Here is a 21,328-nt window from a genome sequence, read left to right as displayed (position 1 = left end):
AGGACACTGTGTGGATGAAGAAGAACGCATCATCCACATGAAGTAAGATGGAGGATGACGATTGCAAGAAGAAAGGAGGTAAGGGACCAAGACAGCAACCCCCATCAGACCCAACCACCCCGTATATGACTATTATAAGAGGTCTTTTTCGTGTCTTGCAGGCTGGATTGGGGGCATGTATACAGAATAGTAGAATGCTGTATAGCAAGGCTGTAAAGTTACTGGTCTTGTCTGATATGGGACAAACCTGATAACAGGTTCCCTTTAGCTATGTGACATTGGATTATTATAAAACAGGTAGAAATCTCTAAAATGCATGGATTGCTTTCCAAAACAAGAAAAAGAATTCAGACCTCACAAAGTGTTAAATCTGCTATATAGCTTGTTATCTTTGCGAGGGACATTTTTCAAATACAGCTTCTGCTCTTGGTGGTCCACTTCTTGCTCACTTTGCACATTCTTCTGTTAATCTATATCAATCAAAAGATATTATTGTGCTCATCACAGTCACTAGGTTGGCTGTGACAAAGATCCATATAGCTATTAGCTTTCTTAGAAAGTCAATAAAACAGTTACATACATTTAATTATTTGTCAAACTTTCTAAACCAAGTTCTAAAATTCCATTTAAAAGGAATCTTTATAAGATTTTTGCTAACCCATTTGACAGTAGCATTCTGTAGGGGCAGAACCCCTGATTTCAGCAACATATCGCATACTGGGCTGCATGCTGCAGTTTTGATAAAATCACTGTTAGGGTATGTTTCCACGTTTAGGAAACCCAGCGTTTTGGACACAGCGGATACCCCACTCCGCCCAAAGTGCCGCCCCTATTGCACACACGGTGATGTGTTCATTGAGCACATGCGGAATCACTGCATCGTATTCATAGACTGTGGTATTTATCTTGCGGAGACTGAGCATCTCCGCAAGATAAACAGACATGCTGCGGTCTATAAAGACACGCTGCATGTCCAGATATGCAGGGCCGCCAGATGCAGCCCTGCGCAGATAGTGGAGATGGGATTTCATAAAATCCTCTCCACTATGCTGTAACATCTGAATGCTCGGCTCTTTATAACCACTCCCTCATCACTGATTGGCAGATTCCTATGTAAACTGTGCATAGGTAGAAAACTGGAAATCAGTGATGGGGGCAGGGTTGGACTACATGTCAGTAGGCCAAGTAGTCCTGTAGCAATAATCTCCTGCTGATGAATCAGCAGTGATTTCATCAAAACTACAGCAAGTAGCCAGTAAATGACACATCTCTGGTATCAGGATCTCTGTCCCCATTATGCTGCTCTCAGATTAGGTAACCTGGTGAGAGATTCACTTAAAATGTAAACTATAGTTTATTTGTTGATATAAAATAATGGGAGAGATTTGAGGTGTGAGCCAGATATTTGATGTGAGTTAAGAACTAATATCAATGTATGATGAGAATGGGTCAGTTACAAAAAAGCATAGAGAATTAATAGTACGGACTGTATAAATATTACAGTAATGTCTACAAAAATATAGCTGGAAAAATGTTACGCCCGCAAGCGGCGCACGTGGTTCGTGGACCCACTGTGCCACAGGGCCAGACTTACCTAGGAGGGACTGAGTTAAACAGCTACCTGGTTTTCACAGGAGCTCCTGATGGTGGAGTCAGGCTTGAGCTGCAGGTGGCTGCCAGGTAACATTCCTAGACAGCCCCTGGTACTGCGGGTGCTGAGCTATTGGCTGGGGGCATTTATAATGTGCGCACAATGCCCTTTTAAGAACAGGAACAGGAACAGTGTGCAGAAAGAAGGGATATGTGCCAGAGACAGTGAGGTGACCTCGTGGCCATGGCGGTGAGTATTTTGGCATCCCTGCATGAAAGGGGGAAGAGGAACCATGCAGGCATGCCGGCATTACTGTTGCACTCCCAAGTATATATTTTTTTATTTAATGTGTGTATATATGCACGTAATGTAAAGTAACAGTAATTAGATACTTACCCCTGTTCTGTCTGGGATCGAGCGCCATTCTACTCCTCTCTTAGGTGACATTACCCATCTGCAGACTCTCCGGGTCACACTGAGCACTGCATGACCCAAAAGTGGCTTTTACATTGTAAGCTCCTGTAGCATCAGAACAAGGCTTCATAGGCTTTCATTCTTAAAGAGACTTCCGGCTCACACATAGAGCATAGATGGAGCTGGCTAGTCTCAATTGAGGTGACGTCACTGAAAAGAGAAAAAGAACAGTGCTGGACACCGGAGAAAGCGGCGGTAGGTGAGTAGATTAACACACTCACACTACACTACATGCACATTGAATGAATAAAAACACAACCTGAGTGAACACAACCTGACAGGCCAACATTCTGGTGTCTAGGATGACACCCTATATCTGTGAGTGAAATAAATGTAACAACAATAGTGTGGAGCGATACCGTCCGGTACTTGAAAGTATCGGTATCGGAAAGTATCGGCCGATACCGGCAAAGTATCGGATCTGATCCGATACCGATACCCGATACCAATACAAGTCAATGGGACTCAAGTATCGGAAGGTATCCTGATGGTTCCCAGGGTCTGAAGGAGAGGAAACTCTCCTTCAGGCCCTGGGATCCATATTAATGTGTAAAATATAGAATTAACATAAAAAATATTGATATACTCACCTCTCCGACGCAGCCTGGACCTTACCGCTGTGAACCGGCAGCCTTCTTTGCTTAAAATGAGCGCGTTCAGCACCTTCCATGACGTCACGGCTTCTGATTGGTCGCGTGGCGGTCACATGAGCGGCACGCGACCAATCAGAAGCCGTGACGTCATGGAAGGTGCTGAACGCGCTCATTTTAAACAAAGAAGGCTGCCGGTTACCAGCGGTGATGTCCAGGGGCCTCCGGACAGGTGAGTATATCAATATTTTTTATTTTAATTCTTTATTTTACACATTCATATGGATCCCAGGGCCTGAAGGAGAGTTTCCTCTCCTTCAGACCCTGGGAACCATACACTGGAAACTTCCGATTCCCGATACCACAAAAGTATCGGATCTCGGTATCGGAATTCCGATACCGCAAGTATCGGCCGATACCCGATACTTGCGGTATCGGAATGCTCAACACTAAACAACAGTAAAAAAGGCTATACCCAACAACAGGGAAGAATGGGCTTATTTCAATATTTATAGATGTAAAACCCATATCTGCATGCAATTTTAACAATATTCACTGGGAACAGTTTTTAAATTGCTTGTACTTAAAAAAGTGTTGTATTATCAGGTTGAATTGATTTATTAATTAGATTAAAATTAAAAATATGTACAGATGACATACAGTGGGGGAAAAAGTATGTAGTCGGCGACCAATTGTGCAAGTTCTCCCACTTAAAAAGATGAGAGAGGTCTGTAATTGACATCATTTGTAGATCACAACTATGAGAGTCAAAATGAGAAAACAAATCAAGAAAATCACCTTTTCTGATTTGGCAAGATTTATTTTGCAAATTATGATGGAAAATAAGTATTTGGTCATATTTTGTTATGTATCCTTTGATGGCAATGACAGTGGTCAAGCGTTTTCTGTAAGTCTTCACAAGGTTAGCACACACTGTTGGTTGTATGTTGGCCCATTCCTCCATGCAGATCTCCTCTGGAGCAGTGATGTTTTGGGCCTGTCGCTGGGCAACACGGACTTTCAGCTCCCTCCAAAGGTTTTCTATGGGGTTGAGATCTGGAGACTGGCTAGGCCACTCCAGGACCTTGGAGGTTTGCACTCAAAATCTCACGATACATGGCCCCATTCATTATTTCATGTACACGGACCAGTCGTCCTGGTCCCTTTGCAGAGAAACAGCCCCAAAGCATGATGTTGCCACCCCCATGCTTCACCGTAGGTATGGTGTTCTTTGGATCCAACTCTGCATTCTGTCTCCTCCAAACATGGCGAGTTTTGTCTTTACCAAACAGTTCTACTTTGGTTTCATCAGACCATATGACATTCTCCCAATACTCTTCTGGATAATACAAATGCTCTCTAGCAAACTTCAGACGGACCTGGACATGTACTTGCTTATGCAGGGGGACACGTCTGGCACTGTAGGATCTGAGTCCCTGGTGGCATAGTGTGTTACTAATGGTATCCTTTGTTACAGTGGTCCAAGCTGTATGCTACATTCACAAGGTCCCCCCATGTGGTTCTGGGATTTTTGCTGACCGTTCTTGTGATCATTTTGACCTCACGGGGTGAGATCTTGCGTGGAGCCCCAGAATGAGGGAGATTATAAGTGGTCTTGTATGTCTTCCATTTTCTTATTATTGCCTCCACAGTTGATTTCATCACACCAAGCTGATTGCCTATTGTAGATTCAGTCTTCCCAGCCTGGTTTTTGGTAGTTTGTTTCTGGTGTCCTTCTACAGCTCTTTGGTCTTCACCATAGTGGAGTTTGGAGTGTGACTGTTTGAAATTGTTGTCAGGTGTCTTTTACATTGATAACAAGTTCAAACAGGTGCCATTACTACAGGTATTGAGTGGAGGACAGAGGAGCCTCTTAAAGAAGAAGTTACAAGTTTGTGAGAGCCAGAAATCTTGCATGTTTTTAGGTGACCAAATACTTATTTTCCACCATAATTTGCAAAATAAATCTTGCCAAATCAGACAAGGTGATTTTCTCGATTTGTTTTCTCATTTTGACTCTCAGAGTTGTGGTCTACCAATGATGTCAATTACAGGTCTCTCTCACTTTTTTATATGGGAGAACTTGCACAATTGGTTTCTGACTAAATACTTTTTTCCCCACTGTAAATAACCAAGATTTGGCTATCCAGATTCCCAGTAAATATCACCTTAACTTTGCTACTAAATGGCATAATTATGTTACACCTTGAAAATTCTCTCTGGACATAACACAAAATTTGTCTAAATTATGACTATATGAATAAATCATTTTTTCTTGGCACTGGACAATCTCTCCATTACACGTGTTCCAAAATATTCTCTCTGATGTGTCTTCATATACAAGGCACTCTGCCATCCATTCAGCCAACCTGTACAGTATCAGAATGTCATCAGCAGTTTAATTGATGACTGGTGTAAATATTTCTAAGGAAGAAAATGGGACGATGAAGCTATGAGACATAAATGTAACATTTCCATAAATAAGCGGGTGATTGCTTTATGTGAATAATATAAACATATGTGGGAATATGTTTTCAATGGAAATGACTGTAATATCAGATTGGCAAACAGTAAAAGGCAATGAGAGTTATTCTGGAAAGTTAAATAAGGTCATTTTTCATCAAATTGATCTATGTTTTGGAATCATTTTGGCTTCCATGCAATGACAAATGTAATGACTTTCGGTATATATATATATACAGTATATTAGTAGTTTAGTTTACATTTTCCAAAGTTTCTAATATTTGTTCCATTTTGTTTGTTTTTTTAATTATCTTTGTCTGTAATAATCATTATTAGAAAGTCATATTGAAAGCTAAAATGATGCAATTATTCAAGGGTGTAATTTGTATAATTTATTATAATGAGACAAGCGATACAATTTATGACAATTTATGTAGTTATAAATTAGGGATAATTCTTTTATAGGGATGTTGTATTACAACTTCTTTAAACTGTATTACAAATTTTCCATTTTAAGACCCTGAACAACCAGGTGTAGTTTGTTATTCTAGAAATTAAATTATGGACATTTCAATAGCAATTCAGTATTTAAAATGATCACATCCATATGTGTCAATCCTAGATGTCGTGACTTGAATCTAGTCAAACCTACAGTGGATACGGAAAGTATTCAGACCCCTTAAAATTTTTCACTCTTTGTTTCATTGCAGCCATTTGATGAATTTAAAAAATTTCATTTTTCTCATTAATGTACACTCTGCACCCCATCTTGACTGGAAAAAAAACAGAAATGTAGAATTTTTTGCACATTTATTAAAAAAGAAAAACTTAAATATCCCATGGTCATAAATATAAGTATTCAGACCCTTTGCTCAGTATTGAGTAGAAGCACCCTTTTGAGCTAGAACAGCCATGAGTCTTCTTGGGAATGATGAAACAAGTTTATCACACCGATGAGTCACACAAAGTTTTCTAGTTTTGGTTTGAAAAAAATGTTGGTTACTACATGGACTTTTTTTTTAACAAGGCTTAATGCCTACTTTCATTTGCTTTCTGTCTAATGTCAATGATTGTTTAGGTGTAATTACACTACCCGCAAAATTTGCTTGAAAAGGTATTTGGTTCAGTTAAAGGGCCATTTTTGTGCCTATCATAAGGAAACTCGTTGTGGCATCAGTCACAGTTTCCCGCACTTAGTCATCAGCTCCTAACACAACAATATTGTTACATGTCAGTCTTTAATCTTTTAATCTCTTCCGGTATTCCTGACTTGACTGTTTGGGTTTTCACCATTCGGGTTTTGCTTTTCCAGCTGAGTAAATGTTGTATGAAGCCGTCATTATGCGCTGTACATTACAGAGTGACACCTCAGTTTTCTAGTTCGCAGCCGTGTACGACTTATATTCTGTCGATCATTTCCGGTAATTTAACAAGTGGAGGATGCTTTAATTAAAATATAAGCAAATGTGACTGAAGGGGAAGTATTTCCTGGAATTTAAAGTAAACAGCGCACAGGAAATACCTGACCCAGAAGTGAACATGCGAGCACAAGTAAGCATTTCCTGACTCCTGACTGTGAATGGACACACTGGCTGCTCGCAATTCCCATGATATTTGTGTGGAGTAAGCTTTCCAAAAAAAAAAAAAAATATATATATATATATATATATATATATATATATAGCTTATAGTGTAAAATAAAGCAAGCTATAATCACCTTCTAAAGCCCCTGCCACTACAGAGCTGCCTCTCTGCTGCACCCCGTGGTCTTTGTTCATACCTACCGGGTGATATCAAGTCTACAACACCTGACCGCTGCGGTCAATCACTGGATTGGAATCAGAGTTTTGTCAGAGTTTTGTCAGCAGGATATTATCACTAAAGGAACGGTAAACCTGCTGCCATGTAGTCATTCATATCCATGAGCTTTTTATAACCCGTCCTGTACCACTGGTTGGCAGCTTTCTGCCTATGCACAGTGTACACATAGGCATACCTCCCAACTTTTGAAGAAGGCAACGAGGGACAAAAGTTGTGGAGAACGCATCGCGACGCAGCAAAATTAAGGCCACGCCCCTGACCACACCCATTTCACAACCAGTCACACCCATATCCATACTCCAACCACACCAATTTAGCAATGCTGAGCACACTGCTTCATAAGCAATAAATATAAACAGAAAAAAATACGGCCACACAATGCTCCATACTGTATAATGGCCCCACATGATGCTGTGTACAGTACAATGGCCCCATATGATGCTAGGTACAGTATAATGGGCCCACATGATGCTGGGTACAGTATAATGGGCCCACATGATGCTGGGTACAGTATAATGGTCACACATGATGCTCCATACTGTATAATGGCCCCACACAATGCTGGGTACAGTATAATGGCCCCACATAATGCTGCATACAGTTTAATTGTGGCATCACAGGAGTCCAGGTACCATAGTAGTGCTGCCTTCCTCTCGAGGAGGGTAGTGCTATGCCTGGAGACAAGTGAGATTCCCTTTGGCAGGTTATCACACACACAACACCTTCCAAATCCAGGCCAAGAGGGGGAGCTCAAAACCCTGTTTTAGGGCAGCTTCCCTGGATAAAGATCCTGGTTTGGCGGAGGAGTCAGGTTAGTCTGTACAGAAAGTCTGTGAGCGAGGACAGACAGGGACAGAGCACAGTGGAGATACAGGACTCCAGGAGGCTACTAGAAGGCCTCCACGGAGTCAGGGCGCAGAATCCGGGTACTGTGAGCCAGAGGCTTTTGTGGAGTACTAAGACACAGAGCAGAACTGGAGGGCATAGGATTACAAGGACTTTGCCCATATTCACCTGTGGTACAGCAGCACCTTGGAGCCTGGAGTCTCAGTGAAAAGATCCCAGTAAGCACAGCTCAAGCTACCTACCATACAGGTACCTCTCCCAGGACAGGGGAATGAATTAGGACTTTGCTGATAACACTTAGTGGCAGCAGGTACCTCAGTTACAGCAAGCACAGAGTGGAAGGCCCCCAACCTGCCCTGCGGTGGACACAGCCGCAGGCCCTGTACCGCTACCAGACCCTGCAGAGCCCACACCTCCAGTTAGCCAGCCAGACACAGCCACAGCTACGGCACCCAGCCGTGCAGTGCCTCCTAAGCATCCAGCCCTCACGTGCTACCAGGAGGTGGCATCATATCCGCAGGTCCCCGTTGAAGCTGATGCACAGGTCCTAGATGAGGATTCTTCTTCAGGACTACGCCTCCAGGTGCAGGAGCTGACCAAGAGTTTTGCTGCATTAGCCCGGACTGTACAGTCTCTACAGGAATCCCCTAAGGAGATCAAGCTGGCTTCCAGACCGGAGGACGTCCCCTGGCAACGACAGAAGAGGATCCCGCTGATCAGAGGGAGAGACGACGATATCACCAGGATGGGTGACCCATCTGCTGCCGCTGTAACCAGGCAGGACACATTGCAAGGTATTGTCATTTAAACGAGCAACCCCTGGGGCAGAGGGCCAACCCCCAGGAGTAGAAAGACCAGGCCCACACAACTAGCGAGCCAAATACGTCGGAGGACGACCTGTTCTCCCCACTGTGATCGACGGCATCCCGATGAACACTTTGTTGGACACCGGTTCACAGGTTACAACTATGCCTTACATCCTTTATAAGCGTGATTGGGCTGATACAGACTTTACCCGTGGTCCAGATAGTGACTTAACGATAGTAGCCAGTAAGGGTCAGCCTTTGCCGCAGGTGGGATACAAGGAGGTCACAATTAAAGTGGGGTGGGTAGAATTAAAAGCCCAAGGCATGGTGATTGTTGATATTGATCGACGTGAATGTAACCCTATGATGACCATTGGTACTAATGTTATTGAAAATTGTCTTGCCGAGGTTATTGTCTTATTACAACAGGTGGCAGAAACTGCTGGTTCCAGTGAACAGAGAGTCCTGCAAAAGGAAATCAGAGCCCTGGTACAGAGACAGTAGGTAGAACTGTCTGGTGGAGAAAATGGTAGAGTCACAGTGAGTGATCCAATCCCCATTGCAATACCCCCAGGAGTGAAATGTTAATTCGGTGTCGGGCAGCAATAGGTAACCGAGGTAAAGACTACCAGGCACTGGTAGAACCTGTGTATTCAGACAGTAGGCCTACAATCCTGACAGCCAGAAGGGTGGTTGAAGTCCGCAAGGGGAGGGTACCAGTACGTGTTCTCAACTGTGGGGAGAAGGAGGTTCACTTAACCAGATATGCCACACTTGCCAAACTGTTTACTGTTGATAACAATGTGATACAGGTGACAGAACCCTTGGTCCCGTCCAACCAGGCGGAGGACAATGGCTCTGCAGGACAAATGGAAGATTGGTGTCAGAAATTACATGTGGGCACTGACTCTACACCTTCACACCAGAAACAAGGGGCTTACCGGGTGGTCCATGAGTATGAACAGGTATTCAGCAAACACCCACTAGATTTTGGGCAGGTAAAAGGGGTACAACATCACATCCCCACGGGAAGTCATCCACCTATCAAGGAGAGATACTGGCCTGTACATCCAGCTCTTTACCAGTGTGCCAAAAGTATGTTGCGAGAGATGAAGGAGGCTGGGGTAATCAGAGATTGTTGTAGTACCTGGGCAGCACCATTAGTCCTCGTCAGGAAGAAAGAAGGCACCATGAGAATGTACAGTATGTAGATTATAGGCAGATTAACCGCATCACACACAAGGATGCATACCCGTTGCCTAGAATAGAAGAATCATTGGCTGCGTTAAAATCTGCTAATTACTTTTCTACCTTGGATCTCACAGTGGGTACTGGCAGGTTCCCGTAGCAGAGGCGGACAAGGAGAAGACAGCCTTCACAACACCAATGGGTTTTGCTGAATTTAATTACATGCCGTTAGGACTGTGCAACACCCCAGGAACATTTCAGAGAATGATGGAGTGCTGTCTTGGGCACGAGAACCTCAAAACTGTCTTGTTATACCTGGACGACGTCATTGTCTTCTCCAAGACGTATGAAGATCACCTGAAGCACCTGGCCAAAGTGTTTGAAGCCCTGTCCAACTTTGGCTTCAAGGTAAAACCATCTAAATGTCACCTGTTGAAACCCAAAGTACAGTACCTGGGCCATGTGGTGAGCTCTGAAGGAGTGGCCCCAGACCCGGACAAAGTCACCGTGATCAAGAACTGGCTGAAACCCAGTAACCTCCATGAAGTCCAACAGTTACTAGGGTTGGTAGGCTATTACAGAAGATTTATTAAAGACTTTACCAAGATAGCTGCACCACTGCAAGACCTGTTGGTGGGCCAATCTAAGAAAACCATGGGTAAGAATACCCCGTTTGACTGGAACGACAGGCTGGAAGGATCATTCACCCTGTTGAAGTTGACCCTCACAGGAGATGAGGTACTGGCCTGCCCAAAATATGATCAACCGTTTGTGCTGTACACGGATGCCAGGAACGTGGGATTGGGAGTAGTCCTGTCCCAGGTGCAAAAAGGCAAGGAAAGGGTAATTGCGTATGGCAGCAGGAAGCTTCGCCCCACAGAAAGGAACTCTGAAAATTATAGTTCCTTTAAGCTGGAGTTCATCGCCATTGTCTGGGCAGTAACAGAGAGGTTCAAGCACTACCTGGCCTCAGCAAGATTCACAGTCTACACAAACATCCATCCGCTGACTCACCTGGAGACGGCAAAAATAGGTGCTTTGGAGCAGCGATGGATGGCCCGGTTGTCCAATTACGACTTCACTATCAAGTGCCGTGCAGGGCACAAGAATGCCAACACTGATGCGCTATCCAGAATGCCCAACCTACCAGATGTGGAAGAGGATTCCGAGGAACTTGAAGAGGTAGAGCTGCCAGCTTTCCATCGCCCTGGAGCAACTCAGTACTCTCATTATGCGTGGAAAGGGCACAAATAAGAAGCCACGATGAACCCGTTGCCCCACCATGGATGGGCAGAGACCCAGGTGTTGTGAAATTGGATTCTGGGCTCCCCCGGTGGCCACTTGTGGAATTGAACTTGTGTGCATCATCCCCTCTGTTCACCTGCTCCTATCAGGATGTGGGAGTCGCTATATAACCTTGCTCCTCTGTCAGTTTCTTGCCGGTCAACAATGTAATCAGAAGCCTTCTGTGCTTGTTCCTGCTACTAGACAACTCCCAGCTAAGTTGGACTTTTGTCCTTGTGTGTTTTTGCATTTTGTTCCTGTTCACAGCTGCTGTTTCGTTACTGTGTCTGGAAAGCTCTTGTGATCGGAAATTGCCACTCTGGTGTTATGAGTTAATGCTAGAGTCTTAAAGGAATTTCTGGATGGTGTTTTGATAGGGTTTTCTGCTGACCATGAAAGTGTCCTTTCTGTCTTCCTGCTATCTAGAAAGCGGACCTCGATTTTGCTAAACCTATTTTCATACTACGTTTGTCATTTCATCTAAAATCACCGCCAATATATGTGGGGGCCTCTGTCTGCCTTTTGGGAAAATTTCTCTAGAGGTGAGCCAGGACTGTCTTTTCCTCTGCTAGGATTAGGTAGTTCTCCGGCTGGCGCTGGGCATCTAGGGTTAAAAAACGTAGGCATGCTACCCGGCCACTTCTAGTTGTGCGGCAGGTTTAGTTCATGGTCAGTATAGTTTCCATCTTCCAAGAGCTAGTTCTCATATATGCTGGGCTATGTTCTCTCGCCATTGAGAATCATGACAGTTTGACCGGCCCAAAAAAGGGTTAAATTACTGGCTGAGAAAGGAGAGAAAAAAGAAGTCTGCTACAATTTTTTTTTTTTTTTTTTTTTTCCCTCTAGTTCTGAGTGTGCTCTTAATTGAATCACTTGCTAGTCTGCCTATACTGCAGCCTTCCTCTCTTTCTCTCCTTCTAATCCTTGAATGGCTCTGTGTTCACCTGTTTCAAATGGATCTTCAGAGTGTAGCTACAGGTTTGAATAATCTCGCCACAAAGGTACAAAATTTGCAAGATTTTGTTGTTCATGCACCTATGTCTGAGCCTAGAATTCCTTTGCCTGAATTCTTCTCGGGGAATAGATCTCACTTTCAAAATTTTAAAAATAATTGCAAATTGTTTTTGTCCCTGAAGTCTCGCTCTGCCGGAGACCCTGCACAGCAGGTCAGGATTGTAATTTCCTTGCTCCGGGGCGACCCTCAAGACTGGGCTTTTGCATTGGCACCAGGGGATCCTGCGTTGCTCAATGTGGATGCGTTTTTTCTGGCCTTGGGGTTGCTTTATGAGGAACCTCATTTAGAGCTTCAGGCGGAAAAGGCCTTGATGTCCTTGTCTCAGGGGCAAGATGAAGCTGAAATATACTGCCAAAAATTCCGCAAATGGTCTGTGCTTACTCAGTGGAATGAGTGCGCCCTGGCGGCGATTTTCAGAGAAGGTCTCTCTGATGCCATTAAGGATGTTATGGTGGGGTTCCCTGTGCCTGCGAGTCTGAATGAGTCCATGACGATGGCTATTCAGATCGATAGGCGTCTGCGGGAGCGCAAACCTGTGCACCATTTGGCGGTGTCTACTGAGAAAACCCCAGAAAATATGCAATGTGATAGAATTCTGTCCAGAAGCGAGCGGCAGAATTTTAGACGAAAAAATGGGTTATGCTTCTATTGTGGTGATTCAACTCATGTTATATCAGCATGCTTTAAGCGTACTAAGAAGCCTGACAAGTCTGTTTCAATTAGCACTTTACAGTCTAAGTTTATTCTATCTGTGACCCTGATTTGTTCTTTGTCATCTATTACCGCGGACGCCTATGTCGACTCTGGCGCTGCTTTGAGTCTTATGGATTGGTCCTTTGCCAAACGCTGTGGGTATGATTTGGAGCCACTGGAGGCTCCGATACCTCTGAAAGGGATTGACTCCACCCCATTGGCTAGTAATAAACCACAATACTGGACACAAGTGACTATGCGTGTTAATCCGGATCACCAGGAGGTTATTCGCTTTCTGGTGCTGTATAATCTACATGATGTTTTGGTGCTGGGATTGCCATGGCTGCAATCTCATAACCCAGTCCTCGACTGGAGAGCTATGTCTGTGTTAAGCTGGGGATGTAAAGGAACTCATGGGGACGTACCTTTGGTTTCCATTTCATCATCTATTCCCTCTGAGATTCCTGAATTCTTGTCTGACTTTCGTGACGTTTTTGAAGAACCCAAGGTTGGTTCACTACCTCCGCACCGGGAGTGCGATTGTGCCATAGACTTGATTCCGGGTAGTAAATACCCTAAGGGTCGTTTATTTAATCTGTCTGTGCCTGAACACGCTGCTATGCGAGAATATATAAAGGAGTCCTTGGAAAAGGGACATATTCGTCCTTCGTCATCTCCCTTAGGAGCCGGTTTTTTCTTTGTGTCTAAGAAAGACGGCTCTTTGAGGCCGTGTATTGATTATCGACTTTTGAATAAAATCACGGTTAAATATCAATATCCGTTACCACTGCTTACTGATTTGTTTGCTCGTATAAAGGGGGCCAAGTGGTTCTCTAAGATTGATCTCCGTGGGGCGTATAATTTGGTGCGAATCAAGCAGGGGGATGAGTGGAAAACCGCATTTAATACGCCCGAGGGCCATTTTGAGTATTTGGTGATGCCTTTTGGTCTTTCAAATGCCCCTTCAGTCTTCCAGTCCTTTATGCATGACATTTTCCGCGATTATTTGGATAAATTTATGATTGTTTATCTGGATGATATTCTGATTTTTTCGGATGACTGGGACTCTCATGTCCAGCAGGTCAGGAGGGTTTTTCAGGTTTTGCGGTCTAATTCCTTGTGTGTGAAGGGTTCTAAGTGTGTTTTTGGGGTTCAAAAGATTTCTTTCTTGGGATACATTTTTTCCCCCTCTTCCATCGAGATGGATCCTGTCAAGGTTCAGGCTATTGGCGATTGGACGCAACCCTCTTCTCTTAAGAGTCTTCAGAAATTTTTGGGCTTTGCTAACTTTTATCGTCGATTTATTGCTGGTTTTTCTGATGTTGTGAAACCATTGACTGATTTGACTAGGAAGGGTGCTGATGTTGCTGATTGGTCCCCTGATGCTGTGGAGGCCTTTCGGGAGCTCAAGCGCCGCTTTTCTTCCGCCCCAGTGTTGCGTCAGCCTGATGTTGCTCTTCCTTTTCAGGTTGAGGTCGACGCTTCTGAAATCGGAGCTGGGGCGGTGTTGTCGCAGAGAAGTTCCGACTGCTCCGTGATGAGACCTTGTGCTTTTTTTTCCCGTAAATTTTCGCCCGCCGAGCGGAATTATGATATTGGGAATCGGGAGCTTTTGGCCATGAAGTGGGCTTTTGAGGAGTGGTGTCACTGGCTTGAGGGGGCCAGACATCAGGTGGTGGTATTGACTGACCACAAAAATTTAATTTACCTTGAGTCTGCCAGGCGCCTGAATCCTAGACAGGCGCGCTGGTCGTTGTTTTTCTCTCGGTTTAATTTTGTGGTGTCGTACCTACCGGGTTCTAAGAATGTTAAGGCGGATGCCCTTTCTAGGAGTTTTGAGCCTGACTCCCCTGGTAATTCTGAGCCCACAGGTATCCTTAAAGATGGAGTGATATTGTCTGCCGTTTCTCCAGACCTGCGGCGGGCCTTGCAGGAGTTTCAGGCGGATAGACCTGATCGTTGCCCACCTGGTAGACTGTTTGTTCCTGATGATTGGACCAGTAGAGTCATCTCTGAGGTTCATTCTTCTGCGTTGGCAGGTCATCCTGGAATCTTTGGTACCAGGGATTTGGTGGCAAGGTCCTTCTGGTGGCCTTCCCTGTCACGAGATGTGCGAGGCTTTGTGCAGTCTTGTGACGTTTGTGCTCTGGCCAAGCCTTGTTGTTCTCGGGCTAGTGGATTGTTGTTGCCCTTGCCTATCCCGAAGAGGCCTTGGACGCACATCTCGATGGATTTTATTTCGGATCTGCCTGTTTCTCAGAAGATGTCTGTCATCTGGGTGGTGTGTGACCGTTTCTCTAAGATGGTCCATCTGGTTCCCTTGCCTAAGTTGCCTTCTTCTTCCGAGTTGGTTCCTCTGTTTTTTCAAAATGTTGTTCGTTTGCATGGTATTCCTGAGAATATCGTTTCTGACAGAGGGACCCAATTCGTGTCTAGATTTTGGCGGGCATTCTGTGCTAGGATGGGCATAGATTTGTCTTTTTCGTCTGCTTTCCATCCTCAGACTAATGGCCAGACCGAGCGGACTAATCAGACCTTGGAGACATATTTGAGGTGTTTTGTGTCTGCGGATCAGGATGATTGGGTTGCTTTTTTGCCTTTGGCGGAGTTCGCCCTCAATAATCGGGCCAGCTCTGCCACCTTGGTGTCCCCGTTTTTCTGTAATTTGGGGTTTCATCCTCGATTTTCCTCCGGTCAAGTGGAATCTTCGGATTGTCCTGGAGTGGATGCTGTGGTGGAGAGGTTGCATCAGATTTGGGGGCAGGTGGTGGACAATTTGAAGTTGTCCCAGGAGAAGACTCAGCTTTTTGCCAACCGCCGTCGTCGTGTTGGTCCTCGGCTTTGTGTTGGGGACTTGGTGTGGTTGTCTTCTCGTTTTGTCCCTATGAGGGTTTCTTCTCCTAAGTTTAAGCCTCGGTTCATCGGCCCGTACAAGATATTGGAGATTCTTAACCCTGTGTCCTTCCGTTTGGACCTCCCTGCATCCTTTTCGATTCATAATGTTTTTCATCGGTCATTGTTGCGCAGGTATGAGGTACCGGTTGTGCCTTCCGTTGAGCCTCCTGCTCCGGTGTTGGTTGAGGGTGAGTTGGAGTACGTTGTGGAAAAGATCTTAGACTCTCGTGTTTCCAGACGGAGACTCCAGTATCTGGTCAAATGGAAGGGATACGGTCAGGAGGATAATTCTTGGGTCACTGCCTCTGATGTTCATGCCTCCGATCTTGTCCGTGCCTTTCATAGGGCTCATCCTGATCGCCCTGGTGGTTCTGGTGAGGGTTCGGTGCCCCCTCCTTGAGGGGGGGGTACTGTTGTGAAATTGGATTCTGGGCTCCCCCGGTGGCCACTTGTGGAATTGAACTTGTGTGCATCATCCCCTCTGTTCACCTGCTCCTATCAGGATGTGGGAGTCGCTATATAACCTTGCTCCTCTGTCAGTTTCTTGCCGGTCAACAATGTAATCAGAAGCCTTCTGTGCTTGTTCCTGCTACTAGACAACTCCCAGCTAAGTTGGACTTTTGTCCTTGTGTGTTTTTGCATTTTGTTCCTGTTCACAGCTGCTGTTTCGTTACTGTGTCTGGAAAGCTCTTGTGATCGGAAATTGCCACTCTGGTGTTATGAGTTAATGCTAGAGTCTTAAAGGAATTTCTGGATGGTGTTTTGATAGGGTTTTCTGCTGACCATGAAAGTGTCCTTTCTGTCTTCCTGCTATCTAGAAAGCGGACCTCGATTTTGCTAAACCTATTTTCATACTACGTTTGTCATTTCATCTAAAATCACCGCCAATATATGTGGGGGCCTCTGTCTGCCTTTTGGGAAAATTTCTCTAGAGGTGAGCCAGGACTGTCTTTTCCTCTGCTAGGATTAGGTAGTTCTCCGGCTGGCGCTGGGCATCTAGGGTTAAAAAACGTAGGCATGCTACCCGGCCACTTCTAGTTGTGCGGCAGGTTTAGTTCATGGTCAGTATAGTTTCCATCTTCCAAGAGCTAGTTCTCATATATGCTGGGCTATGTTCTCTCGCCATTGAGAATCATGACACCCAGGACAGTGACCCTGCGGTCCGTCTGTTGAAAGAGCTGCTGATGCAAGCAGATTCACACCCTGATCCAAATGATCCGCAAGAGACGCAACAACTGTGGAAGGAGAAAGGCAAACTATTCATCTACGATGGTAAGCTGTGCCGAAGAAACATCGATCCACGCACTCATGAGTTAGTCTGGCAGATAGATTTGACAATGGTCCTGGAAGCATACCACGATGGAGCAGGACACTTCGGAAGGAAGAAGTTGGAGATCCTGTTACGTGGAAGATTTTACTGGATTGGCATGAGGAAAGCCATCGAAAAGTGGTGCCTAGAGTGTAGCCCATGTAACCTGCGTAGAAAGGACCGTGACAGCCAGAGGGCTCCCCTACAGCCCATAGTCACTAAACAGCCACTTGAACTGGTGGCCTTAGACCATGTGAAGCTAACTCCAAGTCGGTCAGGCTATGTCTACGCTTTGACTATTGTGGATCACTACTCCAGATTCCTGGTAGTTATACCTGTCAAGGATCAGACAGCAAAGACAGCAGCCAGAGCCTTCCAACAGCACTTCTGTAGACCACATGGATATCCTGAAAAAGTACTTACTGACCAAGGACCAGCCTTTGAAACGGAAGTATTTCATGAATTCTGCAACCTGTATGGATGCAAAAAGATCAAAACAACTCCGTATCACCTGCAAACCAACGGCATGTGGGAAAAGATGAACCAAGTAGTGATTGACTTACTAAAGACATTGCCTTTACATGAAAGGAACTTATGGCCAGAAATGTTGCCAGACTTGGTAGACTTGTATAACCATATCTGTTGTGGATTCTGTTTGTGGGCTCCCTCTGGTGGTTACTGCTGGTACTGGGTGACTTTGGTGGGTTGCGGCCTTTGGTTTCCACCTGTCCATCAGAGGCTGGGTGTTTCCTATTTTACCTGGCCTTTCTGTCATTCCCTTGCCGGCTATCAATGTATTCAGATGTGCTCTGTTTGGTTCCTGCCTGGAAAATGTCCGTTATCTGGGTTGTGTGTGACCGCTTTTCTAAGATGGTTCATTTGGTGCCCTTGCCTAAGTTGCCTTCCTCCTCTGAGTTGGTCCCTTTATTTTTTCAGAACGTGGTTCGTTTGCATGGGATTCCGGAGAATATCGTTTCTGACAGGGGATCCCAGTTTGTGTCTAGATTTTGGCGGACGTTTTGTGCCAAGATGGGCATTGATTTGTCTTTCTCGTCTGCATTCCATCCTCAGACGAATGGCCAGACAGAGCGAACTAATCAGACCTTGGAAACTTATTTGAGGTGTTTTGTTTCTGCTGATCAGGATGACTGGGTTGCTTTTTTGCCACTGGCCGAATTTGCTCTTAATAATCGGGCTAGTTCTGCCACGTTGGTCTCTCCTTTTTTTGTAATTCGGGGTTTCATCCTCGTTTTTCCTCTGGTCAGGTGGAGTCTTTGGATTGTCCTGGAGTGGACGTGGTGGTGGACAGGCTACATCAGATTTGGAATCAGGTGGTGGACAATTTGAAGTTATCTCAGGAGAAGACTCAGCAGTTTGCTAATCGCCGTCGCCGCGTGGGTCCCCGACTTCTTGTTGGGGATTTGGTGTGGTTGTCTTCTCGTTTTGTCCCTATGAAGGTCTCTTCTCCTAAGTTCAAGCCTCGGTTCATCGGTCCTTATAGGATCTCGGAGATTCTTAACCCTGTATCTTTTCGTTTGGATCTCCCAGCATCGTTTGCTATTCATAATGTGTTCCATCGGTCGTTGTTGCGGAGGTATGAGGTGCCCGTTGTTCCTTCGGTTGAGCCTCCTGCTCCGGTGCTGGTGGAGGGAGAATTGGAGTATGTTGTTGAGAAGATCTTGGATTCTCGTGTTTCCAGACGCAAACTCCAGTATTTGGTTAAGTGGAAGGGTTATGGTCAGGAGGATAATTCCTGGGTGGTCGCCTCCGATGTTCATGCGACTGATTTGGTCCGCGCCTTCCATAGAGCTCACCCTGATCGCCCTGGGGGTTCTCGTGAGGGTTCGGTGACCCCTCCTCAAGGGGGGGGTACTGTTGTGGATTCTGTTTGTGGGCTCCCTCTGGTGGTTACTGCTGGTACTGGGTGACTTTGGTGGGTTGCGGCCTTTGGTTTCCACCTGTCCATCAGAGGCTGGGTGTTTCCTATTTTACCTGGCCTTTCTGTCATTCCCTTGCCGGCTATCAATGTATTCAGATGTGCTCTGTTTGGTTCCTGCCTACCTGCTCCCAGATCTTTCAGGATAAGCTAAGTGCTGATTTTCAGTTGTTTGGTTTTTTGTCCAGCTTGCTTATTATGTCTCTATGCTAGCTGGTAGCTCTAGTGGACTGAGGTTCTCCCCATGTGCCATGAGTTGGCACATGGGTTCTTGTAATCTCAGGATGGTTTTTTTGATTAGGGTTTTTTGCTGACCGCTCAGACCCCTTTTGTATCGTTCTGCTTTCTAGTTTACAGCGGGCCTCAATTTGCTGAACCTATATATCATCTCTATGTGTGTGCCTTCCTCTCATTTCACCGTCAATACATGTGGGGGGCAACTGTACCTTTTGGGGTTCATTCCTCTGGAGGCAAGTGAGGTCTTTATTTTCTCTGCAGTACTAGTTAGCTCTTAGGCTGGTGCGTGGCGTCTAGAACCAACGTAGGCACGCTCCCTGGCTATCTCTAGTTGCGTTTGTCAGGCGTAGGGCAGCGGTCAGCCCAGGTTCCATCACCCTAGAGCTCGTCCGATATTTTGTATTACTTTGCTTGTCCCTTGCTATCCCTAGCCATTGGGATTCATGACACATATCCCAGTGAATTCCACCAACTGCATTCCAGCATACCTGATGAGAGGAAGATCCAGCAAACTACCTGTTGATCTAGACATGGGAGTCCTAACCCCAGAAAATACCTCACCTGATGCAGATTGGGATACTGAGAGAAAACAAAAGTACTGCCAAGTGCAAGAGTGCGTCAACAGAAGTCTATCGCAAGCGAGGCAAAAGCAAGAAAGAGACTATAACCAACGTGCCCCTGCAATTCCCTTGTCACCAAGTGCTAAAACGTAAAAGAAGTCTGCACAAACTTGACAACCAGTGGGAAGCAGAACCGTATACTATCCTACCTTCAAACTTCCACAACACGAAAGTCTGCCTTATCAGAAAAGATGGAGGAGAAACTTCAACTGCAGTATCCAGAGACCATCTCAAAGTATGCTCTGACAAACTGAGGAACAAAGAAACAGACCCAGGAACATCTCCACCCATGGAAGAAAAAGAAAAGAAAATTCACACCGTTCTTGGAGATTTTCCCCAGTCTTGGACTCAGATACATCAGGCCATAGTGATACCTGTCTTAACTTTTCCCCAGCCGGAAATACAAGAAGAAGTGACTGAGAGCCATCCTGAACCAGAAGAAACCTTACACCAGCAGGTTAAAGCAGCAAATATCACCCCAGCAGTGGAACCAGAGAATCCACCCTCTGCTATTGGTGAAACTGTCAGACCTATGGTGAATCTGAGAAGTCGCAGACAATTACCCAGTTTACCCACACAATGCAGGCCTACAAATAGTACATGCACCAGTGGATACACATCAGCAAACATCTTAGACCAGGAAGTACGTAGGTCTTCTCATAGCACCAAGGGTCAAATCCCAACCCGTTATAGGGACCATCAATAATTGGTGTTACCTGTTTGAAAATGTTTGCTTGTATTCCGTTACAGGTTTATAATGGACATTGAGGTAATGGACAGTGATTACCCAAAAACTTTCATTGCAAATAGTTTGGCACCCTCAAGGTGCACCCTGGTTTTGCCCACTTCCCGGCGTGGCTAGAGCCTTCTTTGTTTCAGCAGACCGAAGATAAAACCATCTGGAGTGGTGAACACCTGTTCAGGATATGCCTTGAAGCCCGTCCAACTCCTATGTTGGGGGTTTATGATGGGTCCCTCACATCGGTACTGTTTAATTTATGAACATGGACACCCTGGTATAAGGCCAGATGTACTTTTATTAACTGTTTGGTTTTGCAACGTTCAAGAACCGTGCCTCCCGTAAGGGATGAAAAGTTTAACCTGTTCTAATGTATTTCAAATGTATTTACAAAAATGTCTTTTTAACCTGTTGTTTATGTTTCCTTTCCCAGTCCAGGAGTGCTGGATTTAACGGGGGGGGGGGGGGAATGTGGCACCTCTGGAGTCCGGGTACCACAGTAGTGCTGCCTTCCTCTCGGGGAGGGTAGTGCTATGCCTGGAGACAAGTGAGATTCCCTTAGGCAGGTTATCACACACAACACCTTCCAAATCCAGGCCAGGAGGGGGATCTCAAAACCTTGTTTTAGGGCAGCTTCCCTGGATAAAGATCCTGGTTTGGAGGAGGAGTCAGGTTAGTCTGTACAGAAAGTCTGTGAGCGAGGACAGACAGGGACGGAGCACAGTGAAGATACAGGACTCCAGGAGGCTACGAGAAGATCTCCACGGAGTCAGTGCGCAGAATCCGGGTACCGTGAGCCAGAGGCTTTTGTGGAGTACTAT

At 45.4% G+C, this 21,328-nt stretch overlaps 1 long non-coding RNA gene across 1 annotated transcript in view; it reads right to left on the bottom strand.

Moving 5' to 3' along the window:
- Positions 1–384: 384 nt before the first annotated feature.
- The window catches only part of LOC143782475 (uncharacterized), a 36,612-nt gene continuing 15,668 nt past the window's right edge, over positions 385–21,328 (bottom strand). The window contains exons 2-3 of the long non-coding RNA XR_013216977.1: positions 1,988–2,215; positions 385–470 (exon numbers count right to left, since the gene is read on the bottom strand). This is a non-coding gene — a long non-coding RNA (uncharacterized LOC143782475). The remainder of the gene's footprint in view (positions 471–1,987; positions 2,216–21,328) is intronic.

This window comes from Ranitomeya variabilis, chromosome 1, assembly GCF_051348905.1.
Source record: "Ranitomeya variabilis isolate aRanVar5 chromosome 1, aRanVar5.hap1, whole genome shotgun sequence".
NCBI classification, from domain to species: domain Eukaryota; kingdom Metazoa; phylum Chordata; class Amphibia; order Anura; family Dendrobatidae; genus Ranitomeya; species Ranitomeya variabilis.
The sequence above is the reverse complement of the archived record's forward strand: the minus strand, read 5'-3'. Positions and strand labels throughout refer to the sequence as shown.